The 11,913-nt window shown below is 39.7% G+C and overlaps 1 long non-coding RNA gene across 2 annotated transcripts; it reads left to right on the top strand.

Moving 5' to 3' along the window:
• Positions 1 to 1,195: 1,195 nt before the first annotated feature.
• LOC122679426 lies at positions 1,196 to 6,060 on the top strand. 2 transcript variants are annotated; one of them, XR_006336400.1, is made up of 3 exons: positions 1,196 to 1,409; positions 2,043 to 2,278; positions 6,009 to 6,060. It is a non-coding gene; the product is annotated as an uncharacterized LOC122679426 (long non-coding RNA). The 2 variants fall into 2 exon arrangements; XR_006336399.1 differs by having other exon boundaries at positions 1,978 to 2,278.
• Positions 6,061 to 11,913: the final 5,853 nt, after the last annotated feature.

Genomic DNA, 11,913 nt, shown 5'->3' with positions numbered 1-11,913 from the left:
GGCAGATTCTTTACCAACTGAGCTACGAGGGAAACCCTTTGCGACCCCATGGACTATCGTAAATGCATATCATTAAGTGATGTCGGGAAAGATTGAAGGCAGGAGGAGAAGGGGACGACAGAGAATGAGATGGTCAGATGGCATCACTGACTCAAGGGACTTGAGTTTGGGCGGGCTCCGGGAGTTGGTGATGGACAGGGAGGCTTGGTGTGCTGCGGTTCATGGGGTCACAAAGAGTTGGACACGACTGAGCAACTGAACTGAAATGAAGTGACATAAGCCAATATAAAGGGACAACATACTGCATGATTCCAACTATATGGCATTCTGGAAAAGGCAAAATTATGAAGGCGATAAAAAGATTGGTGTTTGCCAGGGGTGGTGGGGGGAGAGATGAATAGGCCCAGCTCAGAGGATTTTTAGGTCAGTGAGTCTCCAGGATATTCTGCTGATGGACATATGTCGTTATACATTTGTGTAAACCCATGCAATGTGCAACGCCAAGCCTGCACCCTAAGGTAAATCGTGGTCTTTGAGTGATTATGATGTGTTAATGTAGGTTCATCCTTGATGAAAAATGTGCTATTCTGCCGAGGGATGTTGATGATGAGAGAGACTGCATGTGTGGGGTGGGAAGTACATGGAAAATCTCTGTAACTCCCTCTCAATTTTGTTGGAAGCCTAAAACCGCTCTTAATTGTCTTAAAGACATAAATACATCTGCCCAGCTGACATTTCCTGAAGTCTATTTTCAGGATGACATGATCAAATGGGAAAAATTACTATTAAGGCAGCACCTTCAGTATAATAGCAGAAACTTGTGCCCTCACATTTTCTCATGGCACCCAGAAATGAATCATTTCTGAATTCTTTTATTTATATAAAAGTCATCTTTATGGCTTAAAGGCAACTAAAATAAGTCAAGCAGAGTAGTGAAGAGTGGGCAGGACAAATGCAGAACCTCTTTAGTAAGTATTATAAATTGAGGAAGAGCAGGTGGAAATTTAAATTGGTGTTTTCTAAAAGAAAACACACATCCTTATGTTCAGGAAGTAGCCTGTGCTATCCTGCATGGACGGGACCATTTTCAGGCAAGACCATGGAGAGATTGTAAATCAAAAACAGCTGGACACGCTGCCAGCCCGTACTGAACCATGCGGAGAGCGTCCTCTGACTTAAGACAGGAGCAGTTTTACAATATGGGACAGCAACAGCAAGGAGAAGAGGGATGCTTATGCGAAAATGAAGCAGATATCTGCAGTCCACAGAGAAAATGACTGTTCAACATCAGCTCTGGATCGAAGCCCTGAGAATAGTGCACTTCAAGAAATAACTTACCTGAAGAAAATACGCAGCATAATTTGGTTTGTATGCTCCAGGGAAACTGGTGTTCTCCACAGCCTCTGAAGGTAGGTCTTACGGCACAAATTCAAACTGAATGTTAGCACAATGGCTCTGAAAATAAATTGACATATGTGTATGGTCCATTAACTTTCTACAGTAAATCTGTCTAATGGCCATATCTTGCTCTGACAATTTTTTTTTAATTGGATTTCTCTGACAAATTTAGTACATCAGGCTAAATGTTTCTTATTCAATATGGCCATCTAAGAAACATGTCTACATCTGTTGTATCTAGCCCAAAAAAATAAAATAAAATGGATAATTTAAGCTGGATACTGAAAGATAGGCATAAAATGGGTACGTAGAATTTCAGAACTAGAATGAGCACTAGTTTTCCAGATAAGGAAACTATAGTCATAGAAGAGCTAAGAATAGGAGTCAAAACTAGGTCTCAAGTGTTCTGTGTCTTCCATCTTAGATAGATAGATACATAGATACATAGATAGATATAGATATTCTACTTTCTTAGAGGTGGTAGACAAGTTTTTAATTTTCTCTTTAAGTTATAGGCTTTAAGTTACTACCTTTCTTAGAGATAATAGAAAAATTTTTTTTTTAAATTTTCTCCTTAAGTTATCACCTCCAGTTTAAGACTAAGATTCCTGTTTGTTCCAAATGTGTCCTGTGAAAAATGACAGAAATCCTATCAAACTTCATAAAAATATGAGAAGGAAACCATCTCACGTCTTTGGGAATTTGCAGAGCTCATGGAACTGGATCCAAGGCTTCAAAGATTTCATTAAAAGTTATCTGTATTCCCCATGTCATGTCAGAGATGATGAGCTGCAGCCCAGCCTAGTGGGAAATGTTCCTCTAGTCCAATAGCAACAAATGCTCTGGATTAGACAGTGACTGACCTGCCAAGGCGTTTCATGTAAGTCTTTGCAATTATAATTTTTATCATTCTGTTACTATTTGAGAATTGAGGAAGCATTTTTTAAAATTTGTTCATTTATTTTTATAGAATAGTAGAAAATATTAGAATTAGTAGAAAATATTAGTAGAAAATTATTAGAATAGTAGAAAAACTACCTACTTTATCGAATGATTTTAGTCATTTAGACCCTGAGCCCTTACTGACTACTGGGCCATATCATGCCCAGTGTAACTTTGAAAATAATTTTGCCATTTCATCCAATGGTAAGTGCCAAATTTTGGTCATGAGTTTGAGCACGCTCCGGGAGTTGGTGATGGGCAGGGAAGCCTGGCATGCTGCAGTCCATGGGGTCACAAAGAGTCAGACACAACTGAGTGACTGAACTAAACTGAATGTAAAATTATTTGGAATGCTAGTTATCAAAACTTTGGTATATTAACATTTTAAAGTTAAAGTTAACATTTTAAAGTTAAAATGTTAATAGCTAAGTTATATCATGACACTTTAATCTCCCTTACCCATAGTATATAACCTGTAAGTAAATTCTCCCAATTCTGCTAACAAAAATATTTCTTTAATTCACCACTTAAGTCCAATACTTCATCATCTTTTGTGTGGTTAGGTCCATAAACCTCTAACTGTCATCCCCACTACAACTGAGAGAACTTTTAAAAACCTAAGACCTTATTACCCTTTAAAGCAACAACAAAAACTCTCCCATCATTTCCCCTTATATTTGAAATAAAATCAGAACTTTACCATGACCTACAAGGCCCGGAAAGGTCAGACCTTTGCTGCCTTTGCACTGACAGCCTCTGTCCACTACCACGCTCACTGGCCTTCTTTCACATTTTCAGTAGTCCGGATTTGTTCCCATTTAGGGCTATTATGTTCCTCTCTCTACATAGAATTTTTTCCCACTGGATTCTCCCAAGGCTGGCTCCTTTCCTTCAGGTTTTAACATGATTTTGTCACATTGCCCAGTTCCAATGGGCACTTTTCATATCTTTGAAGTTGTGCAAACCACCAGTACACGATATTCCTCTATATTCAGCTTCTCAAAGACTTTTTTCAGTTTTAAAGAGGTACCTTGTATTGTCTCTCTCAAAGCATCCTGTTCCTTACCTTTTATATCTTACCACAATTTGTAACCATAATAGATTTGTTTATCAGTTTTGTAATGTTGGCCTTCCCCACCCAACTATGGTCTGTGAGAGCAGGAAATTTATTTTTTTGATCATCACTACATTAATATATTCAGTATTTGGCACAGAGCCTGGCATATGGCAGCATTTAATAGATATTTGTTCAATGAATGAATGCACAAATTCTTCCACCTGCAAAATACATAGATTCAAATCAAGAACTGCTGAAAAATGAACTGAGGCATACTAAAAATTTTAAGAGTTCATTTAAGCAAAATCGATTCCACTGGGGCAGCTCCACGCTGGAAATAGTCAGGCGTGCTCCACCAACAGCAGCTAAGGGGACAGACTTACAGAGAAAAGGCTAAAGAAAAGCAAGGAGATTGTTTGAATGGCTATAGCTTAAGCGTCTGCCTTGTTTGGGGAGGCCTAGTTGACTGTTTATTATGGATTGTCCTCAGGTTTTTATTTCCTAACCTTGAGGCATTTATAGGTCTAAGTTTTGGTGTGCTTACAAAGACTGCTAAGGTCTTAAGACCATCCCAATCTAATGTCCTCCTTGTTTAGTTAATTTAATAGAAGGAAAAGCCAAAATATAATTAGGCCAGGGACCCATAAATTTCCTTTGGGGCACAGATATTTTCAGTGCCAGTGAAACTGACTCGGTTGTGTCCAACTCTTTGCGACCCAAGGGACTATACAGTCCATAGAATTCCGCAGGCCAGAATACTGGAGTGGGTAGTCTTTCCCTCCTCCAGGGGATCCTCCCAACCCAGGGATCGAACCCAGGTCTCCTGCTTTGCAGGTGGATTCTTTACCAGCTGAGCCACAAGGGAAGACCAAAAAGATTTTTTAAAAAGCCCAAACAACTGAGTCTGATAGAATGTCACCTCCTCAGTCAGTGAAAACAGAAACACATTCAAAGATGGGGTCCCAGGGGGCTCCTCTGGACCACAATGAGATCTTCAGCACATAGTAGGCACCCAACATGTATTTGTTGAGTAAATAAACGTATATGCAGAGCAAGTATTACATTACCACCCACCCCTGACCTTTGCAACCAAAGGGGGAAAAGTGACCCAGAATCCATCCCAAGCACAGCACTCGCTGAGAGTCAGAGCAGCCAGACTGCAGTTCTTTGTCTGCACTCACATTTGGCACAGTAACCACAGTCAGAAGCCAAGCCAATTCAATCACAGAAATACACCTCAGCCAAGAACTGCTTAACTAAATGGAGCCTATTTCCTGTCATCTACAAACACAGGTATCTACAGAGGACAAACCCGAACAGCAGGTAAATTAACCAAAATTGCTCCGTGGTGTTTGCACACCAAAGTAAATGTGGGTCATGACTCTCAGTCCAACTTGCCTGCCTGCTCAAACTCTTTTAACATCTAACTTGAAACTCACAGGACTCTACAATACATTAAAAAACTGGTTATTTCCCTCATTTATATGGCGTTTTAAAAGAATTGTCAAACATGGTTTACTCTGCCATGCACCGTTTATTCAACTAATTATGTTATCTCTCTCTTTCAAAGAGTTCTAGGCATGGAGATAAAAGCAAAAGTGCAGAACATTCCACTTCAATGATGAAAATTAATGGGAATATTAAGAGGGGAAAAGATGAATGATATTTAGAAAAAGGAAAGGAATGGAAATTATTTTAAATAACTGCAGGTGGAAAGGAAGGTTAATTGCAAAGTCCAGATGTTACTGATACTCGTGTCTGTGTTCACCAGGCACCAAACCACACCCCATTCATTCTCAGAGAAGGCTATTTTCAACTAAAGGAGTGGCTGAGATTGGGGAAACAACTGTTTTGGGGGTTTCACATCTATTCCATGCTCTCAGTATGATCTCCTGGTAAGATGGCATTTAAGCATCTGTTCCAAACAATCTTCTCTATATAACTGTGTAACCCGCAGAGAGAGAGCCTGGCTATTTCCACAGAGGTCTTCTCCAGGCATAGGTAAGACAAGGAAATCACACCCAAACACAGACTAACAGCTGCATGAAGACATGAGACCTTTGTCCTCTTGAACTTCTTTTTCGAGGTGAGGAGAGAGCTGAAAATGCACTCACCGAGGAATAGCATTGTGCTTCGTCCTTGACATCTGCTCCTTCTAAGTACTTAAGCAATTAATCTGATCTGCCAAATGAGTCTCAAATGAGTCATTCCAAAGGAGACACTCCCCAAATAAACCAGTTCAACAGTCCTAATACTTGAACTTAGGGAAACTTAGCAAGACATGAAATAACGACCCTAGGTAAAGGAAAGCAATTATGATGAAGGTATTTTGGTAATTCTGATCATTATTTTTTTGCTTTTCTGATCATCTGTCTTAAGTTCTTTCTCCAGAACTTACTTCAGAGTTATGGAGAACTATTTTAAGACAGAGATACCTCAAAGACTATTATTTGGTTTGATATTATGTGGGAGCAGGTTTCTTTTTTCAAAACAAACAACTTTTTATTGATTTATATAATTGATTTTCTAGTTGATTTACAATGTTGTGTAAGTTTTAGATGTACAGCAAAGTGATTCCATTGTAAGTACATATATATCTATATTTTTTCAGGTTCTTTTCCCTTATAGGTTAGTACAAAACATTAAGTACAGTTCTCTGTGCTATATGGGAGGTTCTTGTTGGCTATCTATTTTATATATACTAGTGTGTATATTGGTGTTGGAGAAGACTCTTGAGAGTCCCTAGGACTGCAAGGAGATCCAACCAGTCCATCCTAAAGGAGATCAGTCCTGGGTGTTCATTGGAAGGACTGATGCTGAAGCTGAAACTCCAATACTTTGGCCACCTGATACGAAGAGCTGACTCATTTGAAAAGACCCTGATGCTGGGAAAGATTGAAAGCAGGAGGAGAAGGGGACGACAGAGGATGAGATAGGTGGATGGCATCACCGACTCAATGGACATGAGTTTGAGTAAACTCTGGGAGTTGGTGATGGACAGGGAGACCTGGTGTGCTGCAGTCCATGGGGTCGCAAAGAGTCAGACACGACTGAGCAACTGAACTGAATGGAGTGTGTATATGTTAATCCCAAATTCTTAATTTTTCCCTCCCCAACATCTTCCCCTTTGATAACCATAAGTTTGTTTTCTATGACTGCTAATCTGTTTCTGTTTTGTAAATATTAATAAGTTGATATGTAACATTTTTTCTAGATTCCACATATAAGTGATATCATATGATATTTGTCTTTCTCTGTCTGACTTACTTCACTTAGTACAATAATCTTAGGTTCAACAGTGTTGCTGCAAATGACATTATTTGATTTCTATGGCTGAGTAATATTCCATTGTATATATGTACCATATCTTCTTTATCTATTCCTTTGTTGATGGATATTTAAGTTGCTTCCATGTCTTAGCTATTGTAAATAGCACTGCAATGAACTATGGGGTACATGTATCTTTTTGAATTATAGTTTCCTCCAGGTATATGCCAAAAAGTAGGATTTCTGGATCATATGGTAGTTCTAGTTTTCATTTTTTAAGGAACCTTCATACTGTTCTTCATAGTAGCTGTATCAGTTTACATTCCTATCAACAGTGCAGGAGGGTTCCTTTTTCTTCACACCCTCTCCAGTATTTGTTATTTGTAGACTTTTTAATGAAGGCCATTCTGACCAGTGTGAGGTGATGTAGTTTTGATTTGTATTTCTCTGATAATTAGTAACATTGAGCATCTTTTCATGTGCTTTTTGGCCATCTGTTTGTCTTCTTTGAAGAAATATATCTATTGGAATCTTCTGCCCATTTTTTGATTGTGTGGTTTGGTTTTTTATATTAAGCAGTATGAGCTAATTGTATATTTTGGAGACTAATCTCATGTCAGCGGCATCATTTGAAAATACTTTCTCCCAGCCCTTAGGTTGTCTTTTTGATTTGTTGATGGTTTCCTTTGTTGTGCAAAAGCTTTAAAAATTTAGGTCAATTGTTTATTTTTGCTTTTATTTCTATTACTGTAGGAGATGGATCCAAAAAAATATTGTCACGATTTATGTCAGAAAGCATGCTATGTTTTCCTTCAGGAGTTTTATAGTATTCTGTCTTACAAGTAAGTCTTTAATCCATTTTTACTTTATTTTTGTACTTGATGTTAAATAATGTTTTAGTTTCATTCTTTTATATGTAGTTGTCCCACCCAGTACTACTTATTGAAGGAACTGTCTTTTCCCCACTGTATATTCTTGCTTCCTTTGTCATAGATTAATTGACTGTAAGTGTGTGGTTTATTTCTGGGCACTCTACTCTGTTCCTGTGATCTAGGTGTCTGTTTTTGTGTCATTACCATGCCGTTTTGATGACTGTATCCTTGTTGTATAGTCTGAAGTCAGGGAGCATGATTTCTCCAGCTCCATTCTTTTTCTCTCAAGATTGTTTTGGCTGTTCATTGTCTTTTGCATTCTATACAAGTTTTAAGATTATTTGTTCTAGTTCTGTGAAAAATGTCTTTGGCATTTTTTTTTTTTAAGAACAATGCCTTTTTTTTTTTTTTTAAGAAATCTGTAAATTGACAAAGGAACCCACCAAAATGCAGTGCTATCACTTTTGGAGCATTGGCAAAATTTTCTGGAGGAGGTGATGTTCAGACTGTCTTATGCAATAGATCAGCATTGGAGAGGAGAATGAATCCAGGCAGAGAAGGCCCTGCCTGGAGATGCAGAGCAGAGCATGTGTATGTGCATGGGATGGCATGGATGGTGTGTGGGAAGCTGGAGGGAATGGTTGACACCAGGTGACAAGGGCTTTTACAGACTCTGCCAAGAAGTGTGGCCTTCACCCTGTGGCCACTGAAAAGCCAGTTAATGTTTTTACATTGGTGGAGACATGCTCAGATCAGTTTATAGGGCTGGCTCAGTGCACAGTGCAGGAGAGACCAGTGTGAAGATGCCAGCCATAAGCCAGATGCAGCTAGTCAGGTATTTCCTTTGCTGTGCAAAAGCTTTTGAGTTTAAGTAGGTCTCATTTGTTTGTTTTTATTTCCATTATTCTGGGAGATGGGTCAGAAAGGATATTGCTGAATTTATGTCAGAGAGTATTCCGCCTATGTTTTCCTCCACGAGTTTTATAGTGTCCAGTCTCACATATAGGTCTTTAATCCATTTTAAGCTTATTTTTGTGTATGATGTTAAAAGATGATCTAATTTCATTTTTTTCTATGTGTTTGTCCTGTTTTCCCAACACCATTTGCTGAAGAGAGTGTCTTCCCAACATTATGTAGTCTTGCCTATGTTGTCAGAGATTAATTGACAGTAGGTGCATGGGGTTATTTCTGGGCTTTCTATCTTGTTCTGTTGGTCTCTATTTCTATTTTTGTGCCAGTACCACACTGTTTTGATGATTGTAGCTTTGCAGTATATTCTGAAGTCAGGAAGCCTGATTCTTCTAGTTCCGTTTCTCTTTCTCAAGATTGCTTTGGCTCTTTGGGATCTTTTGTGTCTCCATACAAGTTTTAATGTTTTTTGTTCCAGTTCTGCATTGAATCTGTAGGTTGCCTTGGATAGTATAGTCACTTTGATAATATCGATTTTTCCAATCCCTGAACACTATGTATCTTTCCATTTATTTGTGTCTCCTTCAGTTTCTTTCATCGGGGTCTTATAGTTTTCAAAGTGCAGGTCTTTTGTCTCCTTAAGTAGATTTATCCCTAGGTATTTTATTCTTTTTGATGCAGTGGTAAGTGGAATTGTTTCTTGAATTTCTTTATCTGATCTTTCACTGTTAGTGTATAGAAATGCAACAGATTTCTGTGTATTAATTTTGTAACCTACAACTTTACCAGATTCATTGATGAGCTCTAGTAGTTTTCTTGTAGCAGCGGGTGGGGATTTAAAAACTAAAATGTGAAATAATTTTGAAGGTTAACCTCATCCTCCATAGTCACCCTTCAAGACAGCAGAGAGGAGCCTGTCTTCCATGGAGGTCCTCCCCTCCTAATATCATTGCTCCATCTTTCAAAACAAAGGCCTTTACTCTCCTCTAGCAGATAAGGGCCTCATAAATACATACCTCAGTCTTGTTAGGCATCAAACAGGCACAATTAGACTCTAGGAAATTAACTGAGTACAGCAGGAAAAGCCTTTGAGAAAATGAGTATGAGTTAGGAATTTGAATCTATTTTCCAGAACTTTGTAGCCTTAGGCAAATCACTGAACTTCTAAGATTGAGCTTCTCAGACTTCTCTGGTGATACAGTGGATAGGAATCTGCCTACTAAAGTAGCAGACACGTGTTTGACCCCTGATCTAGGCAGATTCGACATGCTGCAGAGCAATTAAAGCCTGTGAACCACAACCGCTGAGCCCATGCCCTAGAACCCACAAGCCACAGCTACTGAGCCCGCGTGCTGCAACTGCTGAAGCTCATGGGTCTGGACCCTGTGATCCACAGCAAGAGAAACTCCCACAGTGAGAAGCCCATCCACTCCGTTCAGTTCAGTCGCTCAGTCGTGTCCGACTCTTTGCGACCCCATGAATCACAGCACACCAGTCCTCCCTGTCCATCACAAACTCCCAGAGTTTACTCAAACTTATGTGCATCGAGTTGGTGATGCCATCCAGCCATCTCCTCCTCTGTCGTCCCCTTCTCCTCCTGCCCTGAATCCCTCCCAGCATTAGGGTCTTTTCCAATGAGTCAACTCTTCGCATGAGGTGGCCAAAGTACTGCAGTTTCAGCTTCAGCATCAGTCCTTCCAATGAACACCCAGGACTGATCTCCTTTAAAAGGATGGACTGGTTGGATCTCCTTGCAGTCCTAGGGACTCTCAAGAGTCTTTTCCAACAAAACAGTTCAAAAGCATCAATTCTTTGGTGCTCAGCCTTCTTTATAGTCCAACTCTCACATCCATACATGACCGCTGGAAAAACCATTGCCTTGACTAGATGGACCTTTGTTGGCAAAGTAATGTCTCTGCTTTTCAATATGCTATCTAGGTTGGTCATAACTTTCCTTCCAAGGAGTAAGCGTCTCTTAATTTCATGGCTGCAATCACCATCTGCAGTGATTTTGGAGCCCCCCAAAATAAAGTCTGACACTGTTTCCACTGTTTCCAGGTCTATTTCCCATGAAGTGATGGGACCAGGTGCCATGATCTTAGTTTTCTGAATGTTGAGCTTTAAGCCAAATTTTTCACTCTCCTCTTTCCCTTTCATCAAGAGGCTTTTTAGTTCCTCTTCACTTTCTGCCATAAGGGTGGTGTCATCTGCATATCTGAGGTTATTGATATTTCTCCCAGCAATCTTGATTCCAGCTTGTGCTTCCTCCAGCCCAGCGTTTCTCATGATGTACTCTGCATATAAGTTAAATAAGCAGGGTGACAATATACAGCCTTGACGTACTCCTTTTCCTATTTGGAACCAGTCTGTTGTTCCATGTCCAGTTCTAACTGTTGCTTCCTGACCTGCACACAGGTTTCTCAAGAGGCAGGTCAGGTGGTCTGGTGTTCCCATCTCCTTCAGAATTTTCCACAGTTTATTGTGATCCACATAGTCAAAGACTTTTGCACACTGCAACAAGGAGCAGCCCCTGCTCACTGCAACTAGAGAAGGCCTCACAGCAATAAGGACCAGTGCAGCCAAAAGTAAATCAATACATCAAGGTTGAACTTCCCTATCTGTATGAGTGACAGAATTACAACTACTTCTTAAGATTGCTACAAAATTCAGATTAAACAATATGCTTAAATGCTTAGTACACAGCCTGGCACGGAGTAGGAGCTCAATAAATGTCCTGTTATACCTCCTCTGGACAGACTTGCATCTGAATAATTGGTGCGTGCCTCTGTTCCAGTCACTAGGTTGAAAGTATTTGGAAAGGGAAGACCATCTGTTAATTGCTTTTGTGTCTCCATTAGTTCAAATCATACGTGCTTTTCAAATAGAATCAAAATCCGCTACTGGATATTAATATAATATAGATTTATGACCAAAATAATTTTACTGAAATCCCATGTTGGCTGCAGATTAATTCTAATGAACAAGAACTGTTGCCTTCCATATAAACTTGTACAACTCTGTACAGTCTCTTTTGTACAGTAATGTTTTCCATTTCCAGGCCATGGCCGCCCTTCCCCAAACTCCTCGAGCAGTTCACGTTCTGGTCTTACAAGTCTACTCACTGCTCCAGCTCTCTCTGCCCTCTACTCTCCAAGTCCTTCATTGCATGTCTGCTGCAATCCCTCTTAGCCTGGGTCATGTCTCCTGTGATTTTTGGGGGGACTCATTGCTTCTCTTTTTGCAGTCTCCTCCCCTCCCCAAGCCTCAACTGAGTCTTATAGCAAATTCTAATAGAAAGTTAGATCAGTATGTCCCTATCTTCTTAACTAGAAGCCTCCACACTGGATGGAAGCTTTTCTTGGTGGCTTGAGATCCTTTTTGCCACCACTCACGTCTCCATTTTTCATTGCTTTGTCTTCATAATTTATAGTTTAATAACTTGCCTTCTTTTTTAGAAAGTGTCTGTGG

The sequence above is a fragment of the Cervus elaphus genome, chromosome 21 (genome assembly GCF_910594005.1).
Source record: "Cervus elaphus chromosome 21, mCerEla1.1, whole genome shotgun sequence".
NCBI classification, from domain to species: Eukaryota; Metazoa; Chordata; class Mammalia; order Artiodactyla; family Cervidae; genus Cervus; species Cervus elaphus.
Note: the sequence above shows the minus strand (reverse complement) of the source record. Positions and strands in the feature narration are given on the sequence as shown.